General features: G+C 38.1%; 1 protein-coding gene across 1 annotated transcript in view; it reads right to left on the bottom strand.

Annotated features, from left to right (window-relative positions):
• LOC114256870 (uridine nucleosidase 1) overlaps positions 1-25,493 on the bottom strand; it is a 240,550-nt gene that overhangs the window by 77,895 nt on the left and 137,162 nt on the right. The window lies entirely within an intron of this gene.

Raw genomic sequence — 25,493 nt, 5'->3', positions numbered from 1 at the left:
GTTATGGAGACTCGAACTCAAACCTTGAGCGAGGGATTCTAAGGTGTTATCTATTGAACCAACCCCCTGTTGGTAGAATCAGATAATTGACTAACAGAAATAAGACTGAGTGAGAGGTGAGGCACATAAAATACAGGAGAAAGAGACAAACGAGAAGAGGAAATAGAACCAATAGTGTACAAGCATAGAAGAAGGGGAGAGATGCAACGGGGGTCATATGATGTGAACAACCAGAATAAAAAATCCACGAAGTGTGGATATTACTTGAAGAAGATAAACCAGACAAACCTAACTGAGTGGTAGTCATAACGGAGGCTTGGGACGAAAGATTTGGATTGGCCACCATGAAAGATTGCTCAAACATAGACTACATATTAGAAGACGGACCATTCTCAGAAATTGGTGCAGAAAAGGCGGCAGATGAGTGAGATCTTGAAGATTTCGGCTTAGAGGACGGTGGACTAGACAAATGACCCTTGGGCTGCAAAAGTTTAGGACAAGCATGTTTCCAATAGCCTTTCTGATGACGGAAGCTGCATTCATCCATGGAAACCCGAGGTTTAGGCTTACCGGTAACTTGAAATAAAGAAGATGGTGGGGTAGGCTAGAGCGGAAGAGTGGCAAAAACTGTCTGGGAAGCAGGAGCACCATGAGCCACCTTGAATCGAGTTTCTTCCACAATAAGCTCACGGACAGCACTATCCATAAAAGGCAAGGGGGACCGATGAAGAATAGCTCTCCGAAGTGTCTCAAATTGATCACAGAGTGCCATAAGAAATTGAATAAGACGTTGCTTCTGCCGATACTTAGTATAACTGTCAAGTAATAGCAAATATGATGGTTCCGTTAAAGCAAGCTAATCCCAATAAGTAGTCATCTCATTGTAGAACTCCTAAATGGACTTATCTTTCAGACTGGTGCTGCGAATAGACATCTCAAGTTCATACTGTTTTGCAAAATTAGGCTCAAGGTACATAGTTTTCAAATAGTCCAAAACTTGTTTAGAAATAGAATACTTGGAAAAATTCATGCCAATGGTAGTTTGAATTGAATTATGAAACCAAGTAAGAATTTGAGCATTTTCCTTATCCCATTTAGCAACATCGGTCTTAATTTCTTTGGATTCTGTAGGTCTAATAGTCACACAAATAACATAGTTCCACATGCCTTTACCTATTATAAAATTTTTCATTACATGAGACCAATAAGAGTAATTGGTACCATCTAACTTAGTGGTGATACCTTGCAGTTTATCATCAGTTATATTGCTATAATTAAATAGCACAATAAAATCAAAGTAGATTGAAAAAAAACCACTAAGAGAGAGAACCACAAATATAATAACCACTAAGAGAGAGAACCAATCACCCACAAATATCAATAAGAGAGAACCAAGTCAAAGAAGAGAGAGAGAGAGTGAACCCAAAACCAGAAGCAGAGAGAAACCGAGGCTAAGAGATTGAGCCAGAAGTCGAATTCGAAGTCAATTTCAGAGTTTGGAGCGAAATCTAGTGGCAAGGTCAAACCTTACTTTGATCTAATGAACCAAAGGGAGAGACAGAGAGATCATCAACCAGATTCACATAGGGGAATCGATCGTACCAGACAGAGAGAGCTTCGATCGAACCAGATGAACTAGTTGAGGGGTCAAAACAAGTTAAAGAGCATTTGGCTGTGTGAGACACGCAACCTAGATTTCTGACTGAAGCAGAGACCAGAACTAGCTACCAAGAGGAGTAAAGTGCTTCGAAGTGTGAAGAAGAAAATAGAGAACCCCAGCAAAGACTTGCAAAGAGAGAGAAAGGGCTATGACGGCCTTGCGAAGAGAGAAAAGGGACTACGATGGTCGATGATGGCCTGCGACAGGTATTCTAGCGTCTGGGTTGTGGCTCTAATACCATGTAACAGAGAAGAAGAATATTGTATAGTGACTACTGAATTAATCAACCAAAAGGGCTGAGTACAAATATATAATCTAAATAGAATAAAACCCTAATAACCTAAATGACTAAACTACCCTTAATGAATAATATAAAATACTAATTCACAGTTGTTATATCAATTCTAATACCAAATATAGAGAATATTAAAGTTAGTTATGTGGTTGTTTTGTGATTTTGTTTTTGAACACACACCCTTTAATGCACTTGTTTGTTTGCTATGTTTTAGGGTCCTGGTGGGTGTATAGATGCTGTTTCAGCTGCAATACAAGTCTTGGAGGTATGCTGCATGTTTCTTTGTGTGTGTGTGTGTGCGTGTGAGAGAGAGAGAGAGAGAGAGAGAGAGAGAGAGAGAGAGCCTGTGTATAATAGATTCTGCGTGTTTATGTTGCCATGCTGTACTTTATTTAAGGCATTAAAGATTTACTTTGTGTTGGATGTTGATTGTCTTGAGTAAGTTACAATGTTGAATCTATAGAAATTTGGAGCATGCAAATAATCGTTAGTGATGGAAAATAGAACTTTTCATTCTAAATGAACTAGAAGGATGTCATGCACTATGGGCATGAACTTATCTCATCGTATGATTTTTGAAATTTATTTTTTAATGAATTATTGCAACTGTCTTCATTGATTTATATTTTTAAAAATTCTTACACAAATGAATTAATCAATTCCCTTTGTACTTTTTTGGAAATAAAAAAAATATAACATGTCTTTGGAAGTAGGCTTTACCGAATGGGATGTAAATTTAATATAACAATATAGATTAGAATAAGGGTTAAGAGGATTTTCTGGATGCTGCTCAGCAATTTCCATATTGCTAGATTTGCTTTACAATGCAGGCACAGGTTCACTAAAAGAAAATTTTTAAAATCACTCATATTTTGAAGCTAGAAAAAATTATGGATCTTAATGAACCTTTAAACTTAAGAGACTTTGAAAAACAAAAGCTACTCTATATTTATTTTCAAAGCAACTTTTAATTTGAAAAAAATAAATTAGTTTCTCTTCATCAACCACAACCCCAGGCTATGCCTTGTAACTACATTGTGCTTGGCAATGGTTCATCTGCACATCAATGATCCTTACTGTTTTTTTACTTCAAGAACAATCCACCCTTAGAAAACAATAAAAGGAAAGCACAAATTAGAACAAAAATTGACTTGATTTTCCTGTCTTGGCTATTTGTTTTCCACGATCTTTTGTCTATGTCCAAATCAATAGAGGATGATATGTTGCTGTAGGGTTGCTTCTGAATCTCTGTTGGAATTATATGCTTCTAAGGTCCTTTTCTTCCTCTTCCTTTCCAAAGTATTGTATTTAGACTTCAGAGTTGTCTTATAGTGATTATTTATTGTTGTATTATCTTGTCTGCTAGACAAAAATGTTTACCCAAGTCATCCTGAGCTTAGCATGAATCAAGATTGCTGCTTCATTAATGCTGCTGTCCCTGTTAGAATCTCTTATTGCTACTATATTGGTGACTTAATGCAGTCAACAAGTAGTTGTGTGGAGTTGATATTAAAATTGAATGGCCCCTAGAGCTCACATGAAGATTGCATAATGAAGGCTCATCATAATACCACTTTGATTGGCAGATAACAGTTGAGCAACCATGATCAAGATGACATACTAGAAATAAGATTTGATTTTGGAAGCAGCCTATAACTGAGACATTTCTTATTTGATGAGATGCATAGAGCCCAAAATACTTTATACATTTTTTGGTGGGGAGAGTGGGTTGGGTTTGTGGATGGGACTTTTAAATGCTCTACTTGTGCAACAACGCAACCAAGCCAATCTTCTGCATGTCACTTGCTTGGAAACTAATCTGTTTTAAAGCTATAAAGCTGAAAAGTAATAGTAGTGGGTGGTACGAAGAGTTCTTTATTTTCTTTTGTATAGGATGCTTACATGCAACTTGGATTACGTGGAAAAAAGTAAGAAATTTTACAACGTGGACTCTAAAGTCATGTCAATAGTTAACTGAAATTCATGGATTGTTCTTTTCTTTAGTATTTTGTGAAATTTTTGGTCTTGTATATGGTAGATGGAATTACACATTTGAAACTACAAGATAGTTCAATGACATTTTAGCTGTGCAATAATTGGTTTGGATGAACATAAGCTAGTGGTACATGGGCTGTCTGGGATCGTTGGATTGGTTCAAACTTTAGGGGACCAATACAATGCCCTAGGGGGATGGTTGGGCTTTGATGTTGTAGGGTTGTTGGGTGTGTTAGATATGGCCCTAGAACATTCCTCCTATCTGTTTGATGTGGAAAGAGCCATTTCATGCAGTGGAAATTTTTTGATAGTGTTTCTCTTCTGAATTCTGTCTAGCTATTGTGAATTTCATTATTGATGAAGTTTGTTTCTTTAAAGGATGATCCAAGCACAAATGCTGGGTGTGGCTAAATTTGACTGAAGATGGTCATGTGGAATGTGATGCCAGTATCATGGATGGTGATTCTGGGGCATTTCGGGCTGTTGGAGTGGTGCCAGGTATTCCTGAAGTATAATTAATGGAAACCATACTCTAAATAAGTAAATAAGTTTTTATGTTGTGAGCTGCAATTTCTTCTATTCTTTGGCTTTGATAATGTTATGGAGCTTTCATTTTCCTTTTATGCTCTTCATTTCTGTGAAGTTAATAATCAGCAGGTGTCTGGAATGGTATCCAATTGCTGCTTTGTTGGCCAAGGAACAAATGTTGGGGTCAACACTGCTGGGTCGAATACCTCCCATGTATGATTACACCTTTGTTTATCTTTGAATTTTGATATACAAATTACCTCTTTCTGGCAGCATTATCACAGTAATTATTTATTTCTTTTGATTGTATATCTCATGTCTATGAGTTAGGAGTTGGGTATTTTTCATTGGGAATTATGAGTAGTGCAACATTATTTTGTTAGAGATGTTATGTAATGCATACTATGTGCGAATAGTGAATATGAATCTGCCTTCTACACATGTTTAGTACTTGTAAAACTCAAATCAAGTGAAACCATGAAGGTTAATGGGTGAAATTAGTTACAGTGATTTGGTCTTTAATTCAAAATCTGAAAGAAATGATTTATTGAGGAGATAAATTAGTTTCTTACTTCAACATCATGTCAAATTGGATTTTTGTTCTCCCTCAGATTTTTGTTTTCTTATGAGGCATTTTTTTGTGTTTCTAGCTTCTTGGTTGGTGAGGGTGCATGTATGCGGGCAAAATCCAAGGGTATTCCTTTGCCGGCAAGTATACCAGAGGCTGATTAGGTAAACTCTCTTAGTTTTCTGCCATATCTGTCTAAATTTCCATTTCCCTATATATCAATATTTTTTCTTGAATACGTTGGTCTTAAATTTCTTTAGTAATCTGTTCTTTATTCTTGAATTAGTTATCATACTTGCTGTGTATCTTTTGGAAACAGTGGCTGGTTACAGAGAGGGCAAAAAGACAGTGGGAAAAATACAAATCAATGCTTGATGATGCAAAAGCCATGAAAGCAGAAATTGATGAACTTTCTTCTAGCACTCGAGCAAATGCTGCTTTATCAGGTACTCCATGCCATTTAGATTTTAAATAGAACATTCGCGTACCTCCCAAAGTTGGCAATAATTAAGTGGTGTACCATAACTGAATATGTCAATTACTTGTTTCATGATAAATATGTTTGAGAGAGGAGGATGTTCATGCTAAATATGTCAATTTCATTTTTTATTTGGTATCCACGACCATAGCTCACTTTACAATCCGCACCCCCCACAAAAAAAAAAAAAAAAAAAAAACTCATCACGTTTGACTTTATCCCCTTAAACTAAAATTGTAACACTTAACCTCCTTTATCTATTTTTTTTTTCTTTTCAATTTGGATCTCAATTACGAAAATACCCTTTCAACTATAGGGGTAAGTTATACTTTATCCTCTTCAACTATCACTCAATATCACTCTAACCCCCTCAACTAAAAAATTTTATACTTTCTTTGGTTTTTAAACCCAATTATAGTTTTTGAGTTTTTTGATTTTTGTGGTTTTTTTTTTTTTTGGGATCTTCAGTAAAACTTTTTCTTTCATATTTTAGTAAAAAAAAAAAATTAAACTTTTAAATGCACCTAAAAAGTAAAATATTTGTAAGGAAATCTAAAAGAAGTTTACTAAAGACGAAAAAATAAAAAGTGGAAAACAAAAAAACTAGTATGTTAATGTATTTTCATCTTTAATGAACTTTTTTTAGATGCATCTAGATTAGATGTTCAAAAAAAAAAAAAAAAAAAGAAAAAGAAAAAAAAAAGAGACTAAAATATGAGGAGTTTCACTGAAGACCAAAAAAAATATGAAAAATAAAAGGCTCAAAAACAATTTTTAAATACTAAACCAAACAAATTGATGATGTTATTTTAGGCATTTGATTTGAGATGTCATGTGCAAATCACATGTCAAATTTTCATTTATCTAAGAAATAAATTGTTTACATTGATACAAATTTGTAAATCAATGTGGCAAATGTAGCATTTTTCAGTTGAAGGGTAAAGTGATATTAGGTGATACTAGTTCAAGAGGATAAAGTGTAATTTATCCCATAGATAAAAGGGTATCTTCATCAAAAAGGTTTAGATTGAAAAAAATTAGTAGCAATTGGTTTGTTTTTGGTATTCACAACTAAATATTTTACCATGATAAGTATGTCAATTACTTTATCTTCTCTCTCTCTCTCTCTCTCTCTCTCTCTCTCTCTCTCTCTATTTTATGGTTGGGCTGTTTTATTAAAGTTTATTTTGAATTTATGAACGTTTTTGCATGTGTTCCACAAACAGAAGTTCTGCCATGTGATCATTTGAAGACATATGGGGATCATGGTCAATTATGTACGTTGAATGTGTCAGAAGATGCTATTGGGGATATTTGTGTTGACACTAAAGGACATATAGCATGTGGAGCTTCAAGTGGTGGCATTGCACTGAAGGTGATTATCTGCTTTGTTTTTGTGGCATTTTCTTGTTATATATCCAAAGAGTTTCTATATTATTTGTCTCAATTCCTTAAATTGTATCATTATTTTTCTATTGTTCTTATTTAATAAACCCAAGGGTCTTTCTTGCACATGGGGATGCAAACAAACATAGAGATTTTTTCCCAAAATTGGCTCCGAGATTTTAGGAGTGAATAATGTTACCTAATGCAAAGAAACTAGTCCACGCCGGCGAATCCTTTTCCTTAGCGGTTGCTCGTTTGAGTAGGAGTTGTTGGTGGACTCGATAGGTCGCCGAAGTCTATTGATTGTGGAAAGGGGAAAGGGGCTTCGGCGGGTTGTGGTTTTCATCGGATTTGAAGTATGTTGGATTGTGAGGAAGCTGAGGGTGGCGTCGCAAGCGCCAAGCAATCTGAAATTCTTGGGTCGTCGAAGTCTAGTAGCATGGGTTTGGGGAGGTAAGAGGAGGGTCCTCGGTGCAAGTCATGGTGATGATTGGACCATGCAGGGAGCAAATTTTCATACCCATGTCGACTTTTAGGGATGGTTAGGAGGGAGTTGCGTTGGTTATGGAAGAATTCAAACTGGGGGATGGTGGGGTGAAATGGTCTAGTGGGATGTATGGAATGGTGGTTCTGGTGAAGGTTGTACCACCGGTGGGTCAAGTTGACCAGTGTGTCTCTGATGGGGAATTTGTGACACCTAAGTTTTGAGATGGGGTGGTTTCGGGCTGCTGGACAGATACTTGGTGGGTAGCGTGGGAGGGTGAGGTGATAAGGGGGTGGGCTTTGGGGCCATGTGTGATTGGGTAAGACGTTGGTGGAAGATCTCAGGGCAGGTGGAGGTGCGACCGTTAGGGGGCTAGGTGTTCTTGTTTGTTTTTCCGACGTGGTATGAAGTGGAATCGTTGTTATGGCGAAGGTGGACTGTCGATGGGAGTGATCTGAGGTTGGAATGGTGGTCGCCTTTGGCTCTTTGTGCCTCCAATTAGACGCCAACTTCAGAGAAAAGTGTTTGGATTCATTTGAAGCTAAAAAGCACAGACACTTCTAAGAAGGTAACGTATCCGTGTCGTGTCTGTGTCGGACACCAACACTTTTTAGACACTCTTAAGGCACGTGTCCAACACTCTTCAAAACATGTCCTATTTTTAAATTTTTTTAAAGGCCCAGACACTCTTTGGACACTTGGAAGACATACGTGCTAATCGCTTAAACACACATGTCTATCATTTAGACACGTGAAACTAATTATAAGTTTGAATAAAACAACTTAAGATATAATAATAAAACAAAATCTATATAAATTTATAGGAATTAGTGTTATATTGAATTTTTCTTTTTATTATCTTTGAGTGATATATTTATATATATAGCATATAATAAATATATAAAATTATATATTTCATGCGTGTGCTCCACATTCGTGTCCTGCATTTTTTGAAAATTCACATGTCGGCGTGTCTATGTTGTATTCGTGTCGTGTCACGTGTCCATGTCCGTGTCCATGCTTCTTAGGTTTGGTGGGCTTACCTTTACATCTTTGTCGCGAAGAGGTGTGTCGTGATGTTAGCAATTGGTGTGGAGGCTGACTAGTCCTTAGTTGATTTGGGCTGTGTTCGATTGAGAATTCGGAACTTTGAATCTACACAACCACAAATTTTTGTCCAGTGGGGTTCGTGGGAGTTCTCTTCTAGTGTGGATGGAGGTAGGTCCATCAATGGTTCATGTTTTGTCGCCGGAAGGGTTGTGTGATGGTGCGGGGTTGGAATTGGTAGGTCATGATTTGGGAAGATTTGATCAGAGTAAGTCGCATAATTTGGGGGTGGAGGATTATCTGCAAAGATTTGGGAGGACTTTTAAGATTGAGGGCTAATAGGGTAGGTCAATCCTTGTGAGACCCAATTGGAGGACTAAGGGAGATGGTTCACTGGGTCAATTTAAGGCCCAAAAAGTTATGGGCCAAGATGTGGGCAAACAAACTGGGGCTAATAAAGAGGTGGGGGAGAGTTGGGCCATGGGATCAACTTGTTAGGCCAGAGGAGTTACGTTGGTAGGCTAAGGTCTAATGGGTTGGGTCAATCCAACCTAGATGCGTCAAAGCAAAGCAATCCAGATGTGAATCTTGTTTCAATGTCGAAGTGCGACGGAAGTGGGCTATAACAGTCGACTGATCGAGTGGTAGGGTCATTGTCGAAGTTGCATGAGCATTCGGGGCTTGCAAGGAGAACGTTGTCGAACTTTCGACAGGCTGATTGTGTTGTGGATGTGGATTTATCATCGTGTAGTGGGTTGCCGATGATAGAGGAGCTTTTTTGGGATACGTTGGTTTGCTGTGATGGGTGCATGGAAGTGGAGGGGGATGACGACGTTCATTGGGCAAATAAGGCAGACGAGATGGCCATGGTGGTTCAGCCAGAGACAGTGTCTGTTAAGACGAATATGGTGGATAAGGTGGACGCTGATGAAGAGCCTGCAATAGATGTGGACTTTCAAGGAACTGATCCTCTGCAACCGGAGGAGGTATTAGCCTGGGTGCTATCTCGTATTAATGAGGTTGGTCAATATTTGGGTGTTTCCTTTGAGGGTCATGAAGTTGAGGCTTTAAAATTGTTTTCTACAATAGAGGAATCCTGGAGAGAGGGTGTTCCTTAGGGAAGGAGGCGCGAACTAGAGGACAAAAACGAAAGAATACTAGGGAGTTGTGTAAATTAGAATGCTCTATAAATTATGATCGGGACAAAAGAAGGGTGGGGAGCGGTGTTAGAAAGAGCCAAGGAGATCAAATGATGTTGCTATGTAGCTGAAAACTTTGTCATGGAATGTGCATGGGTTGAATGATAGGAGGAAAAGGGTCTTGGTTCGGTCTTTGCTAAGAAGTGTCAGGGCGGATGTGGTGTGTCTTCAGGAAGCAAAGATGGAATACATGGGGGAGGGAGAGTTCGTTAAGGAGCTTTGGGGGGGCCACTTTGTGGATTGGACTTTCTTACCGGCGTCGGGGTGGCAGGGGGTGTTTTTCTGCATTGGGATCGGCGAGTGGTAGAGAAGGAGGATGTGGAGTAGGGGGCTTTCTCGTTATCGTGTTTGTTGCTGTGTTGCAGATGATTATCGACAGGCCTTTACCAGGGTCTATGGTTCCCGTGAGAGTTTTGGAATGAGCTACTTTTTGGGAGGAGTTACAATGCATTGCTTTTTGCTAGGGGGTTCCTTGGTGTGTGGTTGGTGACTTCAATGTGGTGTGGTGTATGGAGGAGAAGCAGGGAGCGAGCTCAGTGTTAGGATCTACGTGGGCTTTTTCTTTGTTTATTGATGAGATGGAATTGGTGGATTTGCCGCTTTAGGAGGGGTGGATATACTCTGGGGGCAGAGCGATGTCCCGTATCGTTAGGTTTTTGGTTATTGGAGATTTGAGAGGAGCATTTCTCACAGGTGACACAATTGAGGTTGCATCGTCCTGTTTCGGATCATTGGCTAGTTTTATTGGATAGTGGGGGGATTAGGAGTGCATCAATGCCATTTCGTTTTGAGAATGTGACTTTTTTCTGAAGGTTTTAGGGAAGGAGTGCGGGGGTGGTGGGGCGGTTATAGTGTGCTTGGGGATCCCAATTGTCGCCTAGGTTAGAAATTAAAGCTTCTCAAGTCTGATTTGAGGCAGTGAATACGGAGGTGTTTGGACAGTTGGAGACTTAAAAGGCAAATATTTTACCAGTTATGCAGGGGTGGGAGGAGAGGGAGGAAGCGGGGATATTGTTTGAAGAGAATGTGGTTCGTCGGGAGGTGGCTTGTAAGGAATTTATGCAGGTAGCTCGTATGGAGGAGATTAGCTATCGATAGAAATCGAGATGCTTGTGGTTGAAGGATAGGGATCGAAATACGAGATTTTTTCATCGTATGGCTAATGCGCATTGGCGGGTGAATCAAATAGGGAGATTGCGGGTGAATGAGGTAGAGTTATCATCTTCGAAGGAGATTAAGGGGGCCATAGTGGATTTCTATGAGCATTTATTTCGGGCTGATAAGGGAGCTTGGAGGCGGAGGTTGGATGGGGTCTATTTTGATGCGATCTCATAGGTTGATGGCTCTTTGCTGGAGAGATCGTTTACGGAAGAAAAGGTGTTTTAGGCGCTGCGAAGTATGGTTGGGTATAAGTCGCTTGGGCCAGACGGTTCTCTATTGCCTTTTTCCAGCACTGTTAGGGAGTGGTGAAGGAAGATGTGATGGCCATGTTTGACCAGTTCCATCGGATGGGATAGTTTGAGAGGAGCTTGAATGCCACTTTTATTGCGCATTAATTCCAAAGAAGTGTGGGGCGGAGGATATCGGTGACTTTCGGCGCATCAGTCTGTTGGGTAGTGTATCTAAATTGTTGGCCAAGTTGTTGGCGTATCGGCTTCGAGGGGTTCTGGAGGGGGTGATCTCTGATTCTCAAAATGCTTTTGTGGATGGTAGGCAAATTTTGGATGCAGTTTTGGTAGCCAATGAGAGTGTGGATTCGAGATTGAGGCAAAGAAATGAGGGGATTATTTGCAAACTAGATATTGAGCAGGCATATGATAATGTTAATTGGGAGTTCCTATTGTATGTGATGGAGATGATGCGTTTTGGGGTTACTTGGAGGCTGTGGATACATTTTTGTATATCCATGGTGCGGATGTCGATATTGGTTAATGGTTTCCCAGCAAGATTTTTTCCTACGCACAGAGGTTTGCGATTGGGCGATCCTTTGTCCCTGATGTTATTCCTACTGGTAATGGAGGCTCTGGGACATTTGTTGTCGAGGGCGGTTCATGGAGGCTTGTTGCAGGGCTTCGAAGTGGGTTCTAGATCTACCTCATTGGTTGTATCCCATCTTTTTTATGTGGACGATGCACTTATATTTTGTAATGCTGGTGCTGATCAAATTGGCCATCTTCGGTGTGTGCTATGGTGTTTTGAGGCAGTGTCAGGTCTTTGGGTTAATCTTTTAAAGTCTAAATTGATTCCAATCGGAGAAGTGACGCGGCTGCAAGTCTTCGCAGCAATTTTGGGGTGCAAGGTGGCATCTTTGTTGATTTTATATCTTGGTCTACCTTTGGAGCTTCTTTCAAGGCCTGAAGGGTGTGGGATGGGATGGTGGATTGTGTGCAGCGGCAACTGGCAGGATGGAAACGGCAATATTTATCTGAAGGAGGGAGGGTTACTTCGATCAAGAGTGTTTTGTCAAGTATCCCTATTTATTTTATGTTGTTTCATATGATTTTGGTGGCAGTTGCGAAGCAGATTGAGAAGTTGCATCGGGACTTTTTATGGGGGGATGAGGGAGAGGGTTCTCACTCTCATTTGGTGGCTTGGGATTGAGTTTGTCGGCCAAAGGAGAAAGGGGGTTTGGGGGTTCGGTAGCTGGTTATGTTTAATCTTGTTTTGTTGGGTAAGTTGTTGTGGCGCTTTGTGGGGGAGAGGGAACATTTATGGCATAAGATGGTTGTGGCGAAGTTTGGCTTGGGGAAAGAGGGGTGGTGTTCAGGTAGGGTGGGGCAGTCTCATAGTCGTGATGTTTGGAAGGGAATTTGGTTGCGTTAGGAGGAGTTTTGGAGTAGGGTTAGGTTGAAGGTATGGGTGGGGGATAGAGTTCGTTTCTAGCATCATAGGTGGTGTGGTGATAACCTTTTTGGAGCAGTTGTTTCCTTTGATTTTTGGGATTGCATAAGATTGCGAGCTTTTGGTGGGCGCAGTGTGGACTTGGTAGGGACAGGTGGTGGTTTGGAATGTGCGGTTGCATCGAGATGTTCAGGATTGGGAGGGGGTGCAAACTGGGGGTGTTGGTGAGGATTCTATGGTTTGGGTTTGCCCGAGCTTCAAGTGGCTCTTTTCCATGTCATTGTATTATGGTGCACTTGTTCACGATGACGCGGGTTTATTCCCTTGGAAGTGTATTTGGTTGTTAGGCACGCCATCCAAGGTAGCTTTCTTTGTGTGGACAGCAACTTGAGGATGTATCTTGACGGTTGATAATTTAATTCGGTGTGGGCATATCTTGGCAAATTGGTGTTGTTTGTGTTGTGGTGATTCTGAGTCGGTGGAGCACTTGCTTGTTCGTTTTCTAGTTACTTCTCGGCTTTGGATGATCATTGTTGTGACTTTTGGTTTGGTTTAGGTGCAGCTAGGTTTTGTGTTGGCAGTTCTGCAAAGTTGGGTTGGGGGCAGGGTTGGGAGGAGGTGTCGGAAGGCATGGATGACTGCTTCTCATTGTTTAATGTGACTTATTTGGTTGGAGCGTAACATGCATGTTTTCCAAGGGGTGTCTCATTCGATTCCTTGGTTGGAAAGAAGGTTGCTCACAGTGTTATATAATTGGGTTACGGGTTTGGTAGATCCGGATGTTTTGACTTTTGTAAATTTTGTAGAGGATTTGATATCTTAGCTTTTCTCCTTAGGGGTCTGAATTTTTGTATTCCTTGCATCATATTGATACTTTTCTAATAAAGTTTGTTTATTTATCAAAAAAAAATAAAAAAAATAAAAAAAATTAACCTATGTATGGCGATGGTGGTTGAATTGGTGTACTATGGGAGGAGTTGACTGGTGGCCATTGACGGTTTGGTGTACGAAGTTGTGTGTGTGTGAAAAAGAGGGGGATTCAGAGGCTTTGATTTAAAAAAAAAAAAAAAAAATCAGTTCCTTTGTGACATTTTGTCCTCCCAAGTTCCCAACAACCACGCGAAAGAAATGCTTTTCTTGGTAGTGAATGAAACCTTGAAGTGGTTATTGGGTAGCCAGCTCATTTGATGAAGTTAACCAAGTTTTTAATGGCCTATTTGGCATCATTTTTTGTTTTCAATGCTTTTCTGGCTTGTCTTTTATTTAGATTTGATGCCTCAGTCGATCACAATTCACACCTAAAAGTTGAAATTTGCATGACATCATTTCTAAAATGGATCATTATTCGGCTAAACTTGAAATTTATTCTTCAAATATTTTTAACAGATAAGTGGACGTGTGGGATTAGTAGCAATTTGTGGCTCCGGTTGTTGGGCATCCTCAAAAGGTCCGTTTGGGGCTCCATTTATAGTTGGTTGTTGCGTTAGTGGTGCTGGAGAGTATTTAATGAAAGGATTTACTGCTCGAGAGTGCTGTGCCTCATCATCACTGTATGTATCCTTGTTCAAAAATGTTATTTTATTTTATTTTGGGAAGTATAACTAACAGAATAAAAAATTAAAAAAAAAAACAAAAAGAAAATTGTGTCATAGAAACGTGCAATTTTAATTTATCTTTTACTACAAGGAACATTATATTTTCTTGGTATGAGGCTAGTTTAATACCGGGATATTTTTGTAAAGGTCTTCATGTTTTTTTTATTTTTGTTTTGTTTAGTGCTTTCTTCTATATGTTCAGTTTTCATTATTTATTTTTTTGTTAAACCAACAAAAATCATTTTCCTTTTTTGATTCATAGGAATAAGTTAAAACATAGAGTTTACAAACAGAGCAGTCCTGGGATAGTTCAATCTCTTCCAGAATTAGCATTCACCATATCAGTGACAAGAACAAAGAGAAGAGAGCTAAGTGGATTCTCTAGATACACTAGATGTTCTTGTTGATTAACTCCAATGTTGGCCAATACATTAGCACTGTGGTTGCCTTCCCTGGGGATATGCTGGATAGAACACTCGCACCTGCTGATAAGGAACTTAGCATCCTCAACAATGGCTTGATAAGGTGAAGTATTGGCCGCACCTTCTCTGAGCATTTCCATGGCATTCTGAGAGTCAATTTCAATGGTGATGTTGGACAACCCTTTTTGCATAATGATGGTCAATTCTCCGTAGATGCCCCAAATTTCTGCTTGCAGGCTAGTGCAATGGCCTAGGTAACCATGGTAGCCCCATACCCAGGAGCCGACTTTATCTTTTAGTAGTCCACCATAGCCTGATTGCCCTGGATCTCCTTTGGAGCAGCCATCAACGTTGAGTTTGAGTTTTCCTGCAATGGGACAAGGCCATTTAGTTAGTGCTGGATTTGTATAATTTGGATTCAAGAAGTTCTGGAATGCTTGCTGAGTTTCCTCTGCTTGCTCTAGAATGAGCTTGACACTGACAGACGGGGGTTGGGTGTGGTTCTCAAAAATAACTCTGTTTCTCTCCTTCTACATGCTCCAAAGTGCTGCTATGAAGATTAGGGGCCATTGCACTCCATTGAATTGCACTTTACTTTTAAGGTTAGCTTTGATCCAATCCTGAAGGGGAGTAGTTATACAGTTTTGCCACCAGTTGGAGTCCCTCAGAAGTAACCATATTGTTTTTGCTTTAGGGCAACCTCTGAGTAGATGGAGGATGTCTTCCCTACTGATCTGGCATCTGGGACAAATTGTTAGTCAATGAAAGATTTCTGATAAGCCTCTTGTGGTTGGTTAGGAGTTTATCTTGCACAGCCAGCCACAAGAAGCTTTTGATTTTTGGGGGAGCTTTTAACTTCCACAGCCACTGCCAATCTTCACCATTGTCATCTTGCCCTGATATGGCTTGATAGGCTGCTGCAGTGGAGTAGTTTCCAGTAGTAGAGCCCTTCCATAATGGACCATCTATGAAAGTCACGTACCTGGGCCTGTATATATTGAGAATTTCTTCCTTGTCTTGTTGAGAGATGACATCTTCAATTGTAGACAGATCTCATTTTCCTTCATCAAGAATAGAGCTGACTTTCGCTCTATTATCAATATGAGGGCCTTGGTATTTGTTGCAAAGAGGCTGTGATCCACACCACCAGTCAGTCCATAAGGAGATGTCTTCCCCTGTACCCACATTCCGCTTGATATTTTTATCTAGTACATCTCTGTTCTTGATAATGCTTTTCCAAGTGTGGGAGGCTCTTCTTTTGGTTGGCCAACTAGATATAGAATGTTTTCTGAGGTATTTGGATTTAAGAACTTTGCACCAAAGATCCTCAGCATTACTAATTAACTTCCAACCCAATTTAGAAATGAAAGTTGAATTTTGCTCTCTAGCTTTTCTTATACCAAGCCCCCCATGTTTCTTGTTTTTACACACTTGGTTCCAATTAACAAGATGAATTTTCCCGGCACCTTCAAAACAGCCCCACAGGAAGTTTCTATTCAGTTTATCTATGTGTTCACACACTTGCCTGGGGGATTTCCATGGTTTGCATGAAGTGATTAGGGATGGCAGATCTAACAGATTTAACCAGGATAGTTCTACCAGCTAAGGACAGGTTCTTGGCTTTCCATCCAGAAAGTTTTTTGGACATTTTCTCAATGATATCCTTGATGAAATTCTTGTTCATTCTGTAATGGAGAATGGGTGTGCCCAAGTATTTACCTAGGTCATCAGTTAAAGGTATGCCACATTTATGGCTAAGAGGAAGGGCTTCCCTTCTAGAGAGGTTTGGGGAAACAAACATTTTGGATTTATGAAGGTTGATTTTTTGACCAGACATATCACAAAACTCAGAGAGAACTTCCATAATACAATCACAATTGCTATTATTAGCTTTGGCAAACAAAAAGAGATCATCAGCAAAAAACAAATGGGAAACAGGAGGGCCATCCTTAGCAACCTTAATGCCCTGCCACCTGCCACTATCAGTGTGAATTTTAATCATATTGGAGAGATTTTCCGTGCAAAGGACAAAAAGATATGGAGATAGAGGGTCTCCTTACCTGAGACCTCTGCCCATGGTTATTCTGGGAAGGGTCTTACCATTCCAGAGAATGGAAGAGCAAACAGTAGAAACATAGTTCATAATAAGGGTAATCCAATCAGAATTGAGACCAAATTCTTTAAGGGGATGTTGAATGAAGTCCTAGGAGATCCTATCATAAGCTTTTTCCAAATCAATTTTGATAACCATACCCCCAGACTTGCCTTTCTTGTACCCAAGGGTGTGGATAATCTCTTGGGTGATGATAATATTGTCAATGGTAGTCCTACCAGGTATGAAACTGCTTTGGTTAGGACTGATAAGGTCAGGGAGGAGAGGTCTAATTCTGTTGACAATGATCTTGGTAATAGCCTTATAAGTGACATTGCAAAGGCTAATAGGCCTAAATTGTTTAATGGTCTCAGGGTTGTCAAGTTTAGGTATGAGAACTATCTGGGTTTCATTGATTTCCTGAGGGACCAGTTTATTATGAAAGCAGGCCTTAATGAAATTGCAAAAGGAGGGGCCAACAATGTTCCAATGTTGATGGTAGAAAATAGCTTGAATGCCATCTTTGCCAGGTGCTTTGAAAGCTTTGATGTTTTTGATGGCCTTCCAAATCTTAGAGTTAGAAATAGGGGCTAGGAGCCTATTATTATTTTCAACAATGAATCTGGTTTGAGCAATATTATTTCAATCCTCTAAAATGGTAGTCTCTTCATATTTGAAAAGGTTGGTAAAATGATCAATGATGTGGGCTTGAAGGTCATTAGTTCTAGCAATCCAGTTACCCTCATCATCTTTAAGGACATTAATTTTAAGTTTCCTTCTTTTATTAAAGGGTAGATATATGAAAGAATCTGGTGTTTTTATCCCCCATAGTCAACCATTTGGATCTAGATTTTTGAAACCAGAGAATTTCTTCTTGAAAAAGGGTGTTGTTGAATTGTTTAACCAGGTCATTTTCTAAAATATGGAGATTATGGGAAAAGGAAAGAGCTTGGGCTTTTTGGATACCCTCTATGCGAGCGAGAAGGGTTCTTTTTCTCTTGAAAATACTTCCAAAAACCTTTTTATTCTAGATTTTGACATTGTGAGTAAAGGTACCAATGGCTTCTAATAGGTTATTAGACATATTAATCCACGAATTTTGAATAACATCAATAAAATTAGAGTGACAAAACCAGGCAGCTTCACATCTAAAAGGCCTATTTTGAGAGTTAGAGGGGTGCATACCTTGGGTGAAGACCACTAGGGGGGAATGTTCTGAGTATGTGCGAGGTAGAGTCCTTACAGTGCCTTCAAAGAAGAGAGCTTGCCATTGGTCATTGCGCATTGCTTTGTCCAGTCGTTCCATTGTGTTGGCCAATCCTTGTCTGTTATTGGTCCAGGTAAGTTGAGGACCTACACTGCCCATGTCAATGAGGTTGCAATTGTTGATTCTGTCTCTGAATCTTTGTGATCTGGTAAAGTTATGGTTGGGGGAGAAGCTCTTTCTTTCACTTAGGTCAGTGAAGTCGTTGAAGTCTCCAGCAACCAACCAAGGTTGGGTCATAGTGTTAGTTGTCCTCTCTAGTTCCTTCCAGAGATTTGTCCCTGGTTGCTGGATTGGGACTAGCATAGATTGCAGAAAAAATCCAATCTTCAGTCCTCCCTGTGGATGGTAGCTTGAATATACTGGCTAGGTACAGAAGAGGTTAGAACATTAGCGTGGTCCGTGTCCCAGAGCATCCAGATTCCTCCCATTCTACCTATTGGATCAACCATTGTAGAGGTGGAGAAGCCCAGATTGTTGAAGTTCCCTAGTGAGCTAAATGTAACTTTTGTTTCCATGAGGACCAGAATTTTAGGTTTATGAGTTCTGATGAGTTATCTTAAGTTGCGCTTGAAGGTGTTGTTTCTTTCCCCTTGGCAGTTCCAAATCAATATTTTCATAGAATCCATGGATGGGAAATGTGGTAATGGTTCATAAGCTAGTTTTGTTAGGATGCTTTGAATCCTACGATGATCTTGGTCTACTGACCTCATGGATGCCATCTGAAATGAGTGCACTAGAGGCCCTGGAATGGTGCTCCAACTTGGTTCGATTCTCACCATTATCTGTTCGATCCACCAGACTGTGTCTACGCAGTGAATTGCTTCTATTCCTGGTTCTAGTAAAAGGCTCAACGTATTGCCCTCCATCTTGTGCACCAAACTCTGTGGTAGTGGTATTTTCCCGATCTCCACGGTAGGTTTCGTTGGTTGTTTGCTGTGGCGCGAGTCTCCATCTTTCAAGGATGCTTGAAGGTTTGTGGTAAGGATGTGTGGAGGGTTTAGGGGAGTACTTGTGTTGATGGGGTGTGGTAGGGGTGTGTTAATGCTATCATCAAGGAGCTCCTCCATCGGGATTTTTGAGGATTGCAAATCTACTTGCAAAGGAGTAGGCTTGGCAGGTTGGATAGGTACACTATCAGGAATAAGGGGCTCTTTATCCTAGTTGTTTGTTTCTTTGGGATGTGAGATGACAAATGAGTGGGCTTGTAGTTCAGGTGCTACAATCTGCGAAGATGTTACTAGGTCTTTAGATGGGCTTGGATTGTTTTGACTGTGAGTGGTGGGTTTATAGGTTGGGTTGGACTTATAGGCCTCTTTCTCTTGGCCTGATCTTGTAGTTTTTTTTACCTCTAGTATGGGCCTCCTCCTGTTGGCTAGTGTTACCTAACTCTGCATATTTGTTGGAGTTTGGGCTGGCCTCATGATGTTGAACTTTCTCATCGGCCATTGGGCGCCGGTTCTTTTTTTGTACAAGCATCCAAGGCCCAAAAGCTTTGTCCCCTTCCTCTGACCCAATCTGGTGCGGGTTACCGTTGTCCACGGAAAGAGATGTTTGGGAGGTCTCAGCAACTGTTTGTGGGTCTCTTGTCGGCGGTGAGCTAGAAGTCTGGGTCACCTGTTTTGTTCGGTGTGCTACCTTGAATCTACAGAGCTCCTTGCGGTGATCTACCCTGCCACAATGAAAACAAAACGAATGAATGGATTCATACTCAATATTGTAACTTTTCTTACCTAAAATGAATCTGGGACACAGTGGTTTTCTCAGGTCCACTTCAATGCAAGCTCTTGCAAATCGCCCTCTTGTGGCCATGGCAATGGTGAGATCAATCTTCAGAGATTTTCGTAATTGCCTCGCGATGGTGTATAAAATTTTTTCTTGAAAATATTCAATCGGAAGCTCTGGAAACCTAACCCAAACAGCTGTGGTGGTTTCAAAGGCTTCAGATGCCTTGAAGTCAGGCTCCCATTTGCATACTGTAAGATAATGGTCCATGATTACCCAAGGACCTCCTGAGTACACCATGACACAGTGCTCTTGAGATGAGAACTTAAATAAAAAATAGTTGTTGCCCAGATTAATTGCATTGAAATCATCTTGTAGCCTCCAGAGTGTTTTGACTCTAGAACAGAGCATGCTATATCTAATAGTCTTCCCAAGTGATCTGATGAGCAGTGCATTGGCCCAAGGTCGTCGGATTTGTTGCAATAATTTTTTTGGGAGGGCGATTTGGGGTATCCCATCTTCCCTCTGTGAATGATGTCCATCTTGGATGTCTGTGTCTCCATCCTCATCTTTCTCAGTATTGATGATGTCTTCAAGCTCATCAAAGTAGAAGTCTTCGTTTCTGGGTGTAGTGAGGGCATCCTTGAACGATTTAACCTTTGGCCCCTCAACTGGTGTAGCCATCATCTTAGGGCTAGATGTGTGAGGTGGGGGTGAGAGATTTTGTGGAGGGGAAACCTCCTCAGTGGTTTCCATCTATTCCTTCCCCATTGAATCGTTGCTTTTGATCTTCTTGGTACTGCAAATTAGATGATCTTCTTTTTCTTGAGATTTTTCTTTGGGGTCGAAGACGGTCGTAGATGTTGTGTTCATTCTAGAGAGAAAAACTATGATGATCCTTAACACTGAGAAAATGGTCACAAGTCTCCTAAAATCATTTTCTTTGTTTCCATTTATGTATACCCCCAGCTTGTGAATCTAACATGGTTATTATTTTTGTTGCACAGGTTGCAGGCAGGTTCGGGCTCTGCTTGCATGAAAGTTTTATGCTCTATTATGCAAGATAGTAGCGAACACGGTCCTAATAAAAGTGCCGGAACTCTAGTTGTTCAGGCCGAGGCTCCTATAATAGCGAGAGCTCCCAACCCTCAACCTTAATGGTTTTTTTAAGGAAAAAAACGACTTATTATTTGTTTGTTTCCTATTTAGCTTCCCGAGACTTCACCTAAGTTGAAAGCTATAGAGATTGCATCAGCCTACACTTCCTTGTCTTTTGGAATGGGTTATTTTGGAAGCTCTATGGAGCGGAATAATATTTCAAAACCCTTATTGTTGCATATGAATTTTCTTCTTCAATTGATATATTTAGATCAGATTTTGAGATCTTAGCGAGTTCAGTCGATCCTTGCAGATGACATTTAATGGTGAATCATCTCATTCATTTAATGGTGAATCATCTCATTGAGAGTAAACCAATACGTTGTGTATTAATTAGGTGTGAAGTGTTTGTTAACATTTACTATATATAATGATTTCTTGTTTTATAATTGAACACGTATTTTATATAAGAGCATATTATAAACGGACTGCAAGATATTTGCATTTCGTATTTGAACTGTGCATTTCGTATCAGTCATAATTGTAATGGTGGCATGCAATAGTTTTTAGTTTGTCCTGTTTGGTTCTTCCTTTTTTTGCTTTTTCGTGTCCATATCATGTTATATTATGTTGGTTTACATTTATCGATTTTTTTGCTGATTACATGAGACGAGACAAGCATGCCGCAACTCAAACCTAATTATGCGTTTAATTTTTTATTTATACGAAACTTATTTGTTTTATTCATCTGTTTTTATGCAGGTCTCAATTCTTAGGATTACAAAACAGCAAAATAAGACCGACATCGACCAGTTTGCCACACGAACTGATGTTAGTGAAAGTATAGGATAAAATATCATGCGCACTAAGATTTTGATAAGAAAGTTAAAATTTGAAAGTAAATTAAACTGGGTTATTTATTTTCTTCTTTCAAGTGACTTGTCATGTTTCAAATGGTTAGTAAGGCAAACCTAAAACTTGAAAGATGTTCATTTTTGCTCATGAGAGAGATCAGCACAATTATTTTATGGACCATTCTTTCGCACCATGATAATGGGCTTGTTTGGTGTAGAAAGTTGAAAATGTGTGAAGCTTCTTTCATTGGGCTGCAGGCCAAAACCTTAAGCCTAAGTGAGCTTGCATGGTGGATTGATGAGTGGGCCAAGAGGCTGCCTCTATGGGCTTGTGGCCTGGCCTACAGGCTTAGCCCAAGATTTGAGTCCTTTTTAAAATAATTTTCTTCACTTTTTTTTTTGTCATAATTTTTCATGGGTTGGGCTGGGCTGAGCTGGGTTTCAAATTTATGGCCCAATCTCACTTGTGTAGGCATGTCCAGAACTTGGGCTTTATTTGAGTAAAAGCCCAATGAGCTTGGGCCAGGTTAGGTTTCAAGTTAAAGGCCCAATTCCAGGCTCTGTCTAACTTGGGCTGGCATATCGAGGATTTGGCCTTTGTTTGAGTAGAATCCCAATGAGCTTGGGCCAGGCTGGGTTTCAAATTTAAGGCTCAATCTCACTTGGGTTGGCCAGTCCAGGATTTAGGCTTTGTTCAGGTGAAAGCCCAACGGGGTTGGGCAGGGTTGGGTTTCAATTTTGAGGCCCAATTTTTGGCCTAGTCTCACTTCAATCGACATTTCCAAGATTTGGGCTCGGTTTAGGTAAAAGGCCAACAAGCTTGGGCCAGACTGAGTTTCAAATTCTAGGCCCAGTCTCACTTGGGATGCCTCGCTCAGGATTTGGGCCTTGTTTGGGTAAAACCCCAACAAGTTTGGGTTGGACTATGTTTCAAGGAAAAAAAAATTGTATGCCTTTGTCTTTCTCATTATTTTTAAAATTGAGCCCTTTGATATTTATTTAGAAATGATATTTATTTGAAAGAAGTGATTTTCAGAAAGAGTATTTATATATATATGTATCTTTGTGAATTTTTTGGAGAAAAATATTTGTATATGATTGTTTTTGGGTTAATTACAAAAAAAAACTTTGAGGTTTTATGCATTTTTTACTTTAAATCTCAATGTTTTAATTTCGACAAATTAAATCCTAGAGTTTTATCTATATATATATATATATATGTGTGTGTGTGTGTACCATTGTTGTTGATTTCAAAGAAAGAGACTTACCATATTTTTTTCCTATCTCTTTTTATTTTTTGTAAATGTTTTTGTGATTACTTTCTAACCCACCATTATTGTGTTCACGTTTTACTTTCTTCTTCTCTGTTTGTTCTTTTTTTCTTTCTTTTTTCTTTTTTTGTATTATTATTATTTTTTTGGTTAATTATATAAAAAAAAAAACCTCAAAGTTTCACATGTTTTTCACATTAAACCTAGTGTTTCAATTTGACAAATTAAACTCAGAAGTTTTATTCGTATTTCAATGTGTCTCTTCATCTATCTCCATTTGTGCAAGGTAATGGAGAATAATTTTGGGGTTTAAAGAAAAACGCGTGTAACTTTGGTTCTTTTTTTTTTTTTTTTTTTTTTTGTGTGTATATATATATATAAAACTTATTTGGGGTGAATATATATATATATAACTTATGTTTCTTATTGTAGATGTACATGTACATGTGTGCTTGTATATATAGTGTAATTTTTTTATTCAAATTTTGACTCTTCTAATGATAAAATTTTAATTTCATTCCTAATTTTGATGACTATGGAAGAAGGGCTAGTTGAAATGTAAAAGACACTTATCAATACTCTAATGGATTAAGACACTATTTGACATAAACTAAATAAGTGCATTTATTTGGGTCAAATCACATCTCTATTTTTTTACATATCTTTTTGTAAAAAGTTAAAAAATATATTTATTTTTAGTCATCAAAAATAGGGACGAAATCAAAATTTTACTTCGTCTATCCTACATTGATAGTCCATTTTTTAAAATTCAAACTTTTTAAAGAAATGTAATTTTGAATTCAAATTTTAAATAATTAATTCTAAAGATACCCTTCTATTTTTATTTTTAAATTTTAAAATTTTGACTTTTCAAAGTAGATATATATTTTGGGACAACAAAAAAATGTAATAATGGACTAATAAAATGGAACGAAGGGAGTATCAGTCAAAATTTGAATAAAGAAATTTCACCATATATACAAGCACACATGTACATATACAATAAGATAACTAAGTTATATATATACACACAAAGAAAAATTAAATATTGGGGTTAATTACAAAAAAAAAAAAAAAAAAAAAAAAAAAAAATCTCCAAGGTTTCACTTGTTATTCACTTTAAACCCCAGTATTTTTCAATTGAAATCCCAAAATGATTCTCCATTACCAACACAAAAGGAGATGGACCGAAGGGGTACATTGAAACATGTATAGAATTTTAAGGTTAAATTTATTGAAATTAAAATACTGCAACTTAAAATGAAAAATGCATAAAATCTTGGGGTTATTTTTGTAATTAACCCTTTTTTTCTATATGCTATTTGATGTTCACAAACATAACATCAATATGGATTATGAAAATAAGTTGGAAATGAATTATAATGGTGGGTCTCACACGGTAAGAAGAAAGTAGTGACAAAGTAATTACCAAAAAAAAAAAAAAAGTGAAAAAAAGCATTAAGCAAGTCTCTAGCAAATTCTCAAGTTTGAAAAAAAAATTATGTTTTCAGATAATTAACTTTAATATAGGGAGAGTAGTGACAAAGAAATTACTAAAAGAAAATAATTTAAAAAAATTGAAAAAAAGCATTAAGCAATGGTGTCTATTTTATACATGGCCCATAACCTTTCTTTGCAGTTTCTCAATCATTTCTCTACATTTTCACTAGCAAATTCTCAAGTTTGAAAAAAAATATTATATTTTCAGATAATTAACTTTAATAGAGAGAGAGTAGACATAATAGTAGTTAAGATTTTTTTTAAAGTTAATGTAAACAAAAAAAATGCTTGATTATATTTTTATTTTCAATTATGTTGATAAAAAATATTCAATTAATACTAATATTATTCACTTTTTGTGTTGGTATAAATTAAATTTTAAAATTTTAAAATACTTATTTTCGATGAAAAGTTATGTGTATTTTTATCCCCTAAAGTTTAAATTTTGGATATGTTCCTGATTAAATATCCTGTTAAATAATTGGACCTTTTTAGCATTTTTGTTTGGTATAAAAAGAAAAAGAAAATTAGAACTTGATATGAAAATTTTGTTTAATAAACTATTTTTGATAATTACTTTTGGGAACAATCCTTTTTTATAGTGAAATTAAAAGATTCTTTCAATAAAAAATGCGTAAACATTCACACTTTCTTATTTTGAAAATACAAAATCATTTGATAAAAATTTGTAAATTTTGACACTTCTTTCCACAAAGATTAATAGGAAACTCATCTACAAAAATTCCATAGAGAAAGGAGGGGACAAACATTTGATTCAAAAAAATGAGTAATTGGCATGATATGCTTGTGCGTGTGATATGAGAAAAGCCTCGTGCATACCAAACAAACAGCATTACTCATTATAATAAGAAAATAAACATGCCCAAATTTTAATCACTAGTTTTTATAGTTTGGTTTTAGTGTCATTTCGATCTTTATAATTTTAATTAAGATTTTAAATTTTTTATTGTCTCAATTTAACCTAATTGATTGCAATCATTAACTTTTTTCTTTTTTTTTTTAATTATGAAAAGTGCGCACATGAGTAGCGTGAGTTACACTTTCAGAAACAAAATTATAAATTTTCTTTAACTAAGTGAGTCAATCTCAATCATCTGATTAACGATTTTACTTTAAAAACACTAATTGGCTTTATTAATTGAATTAAATTAGTACAAAATTTAAAATTAA

This window comes from Camellia sinensis, chromosome 2 (genome assembly GCF_055761805.1).
Source record: "Camellia sinensis isolate YWXY chromosome 2, ASM5576180v1, whole genome shotgun sequence".
Classification (NCBI taxonomy): domain Eukaryota; kingdom Viridiplantae; phylum Streptophyta; class Magnoliopsida; order Ericales; family Theaceae; genus Camellia; species Camellia sinensis.
Note: the sequence above shows the minus strand (reverse complement) of the source record. Positions and strands in the feature narration are given on the sequence as shown.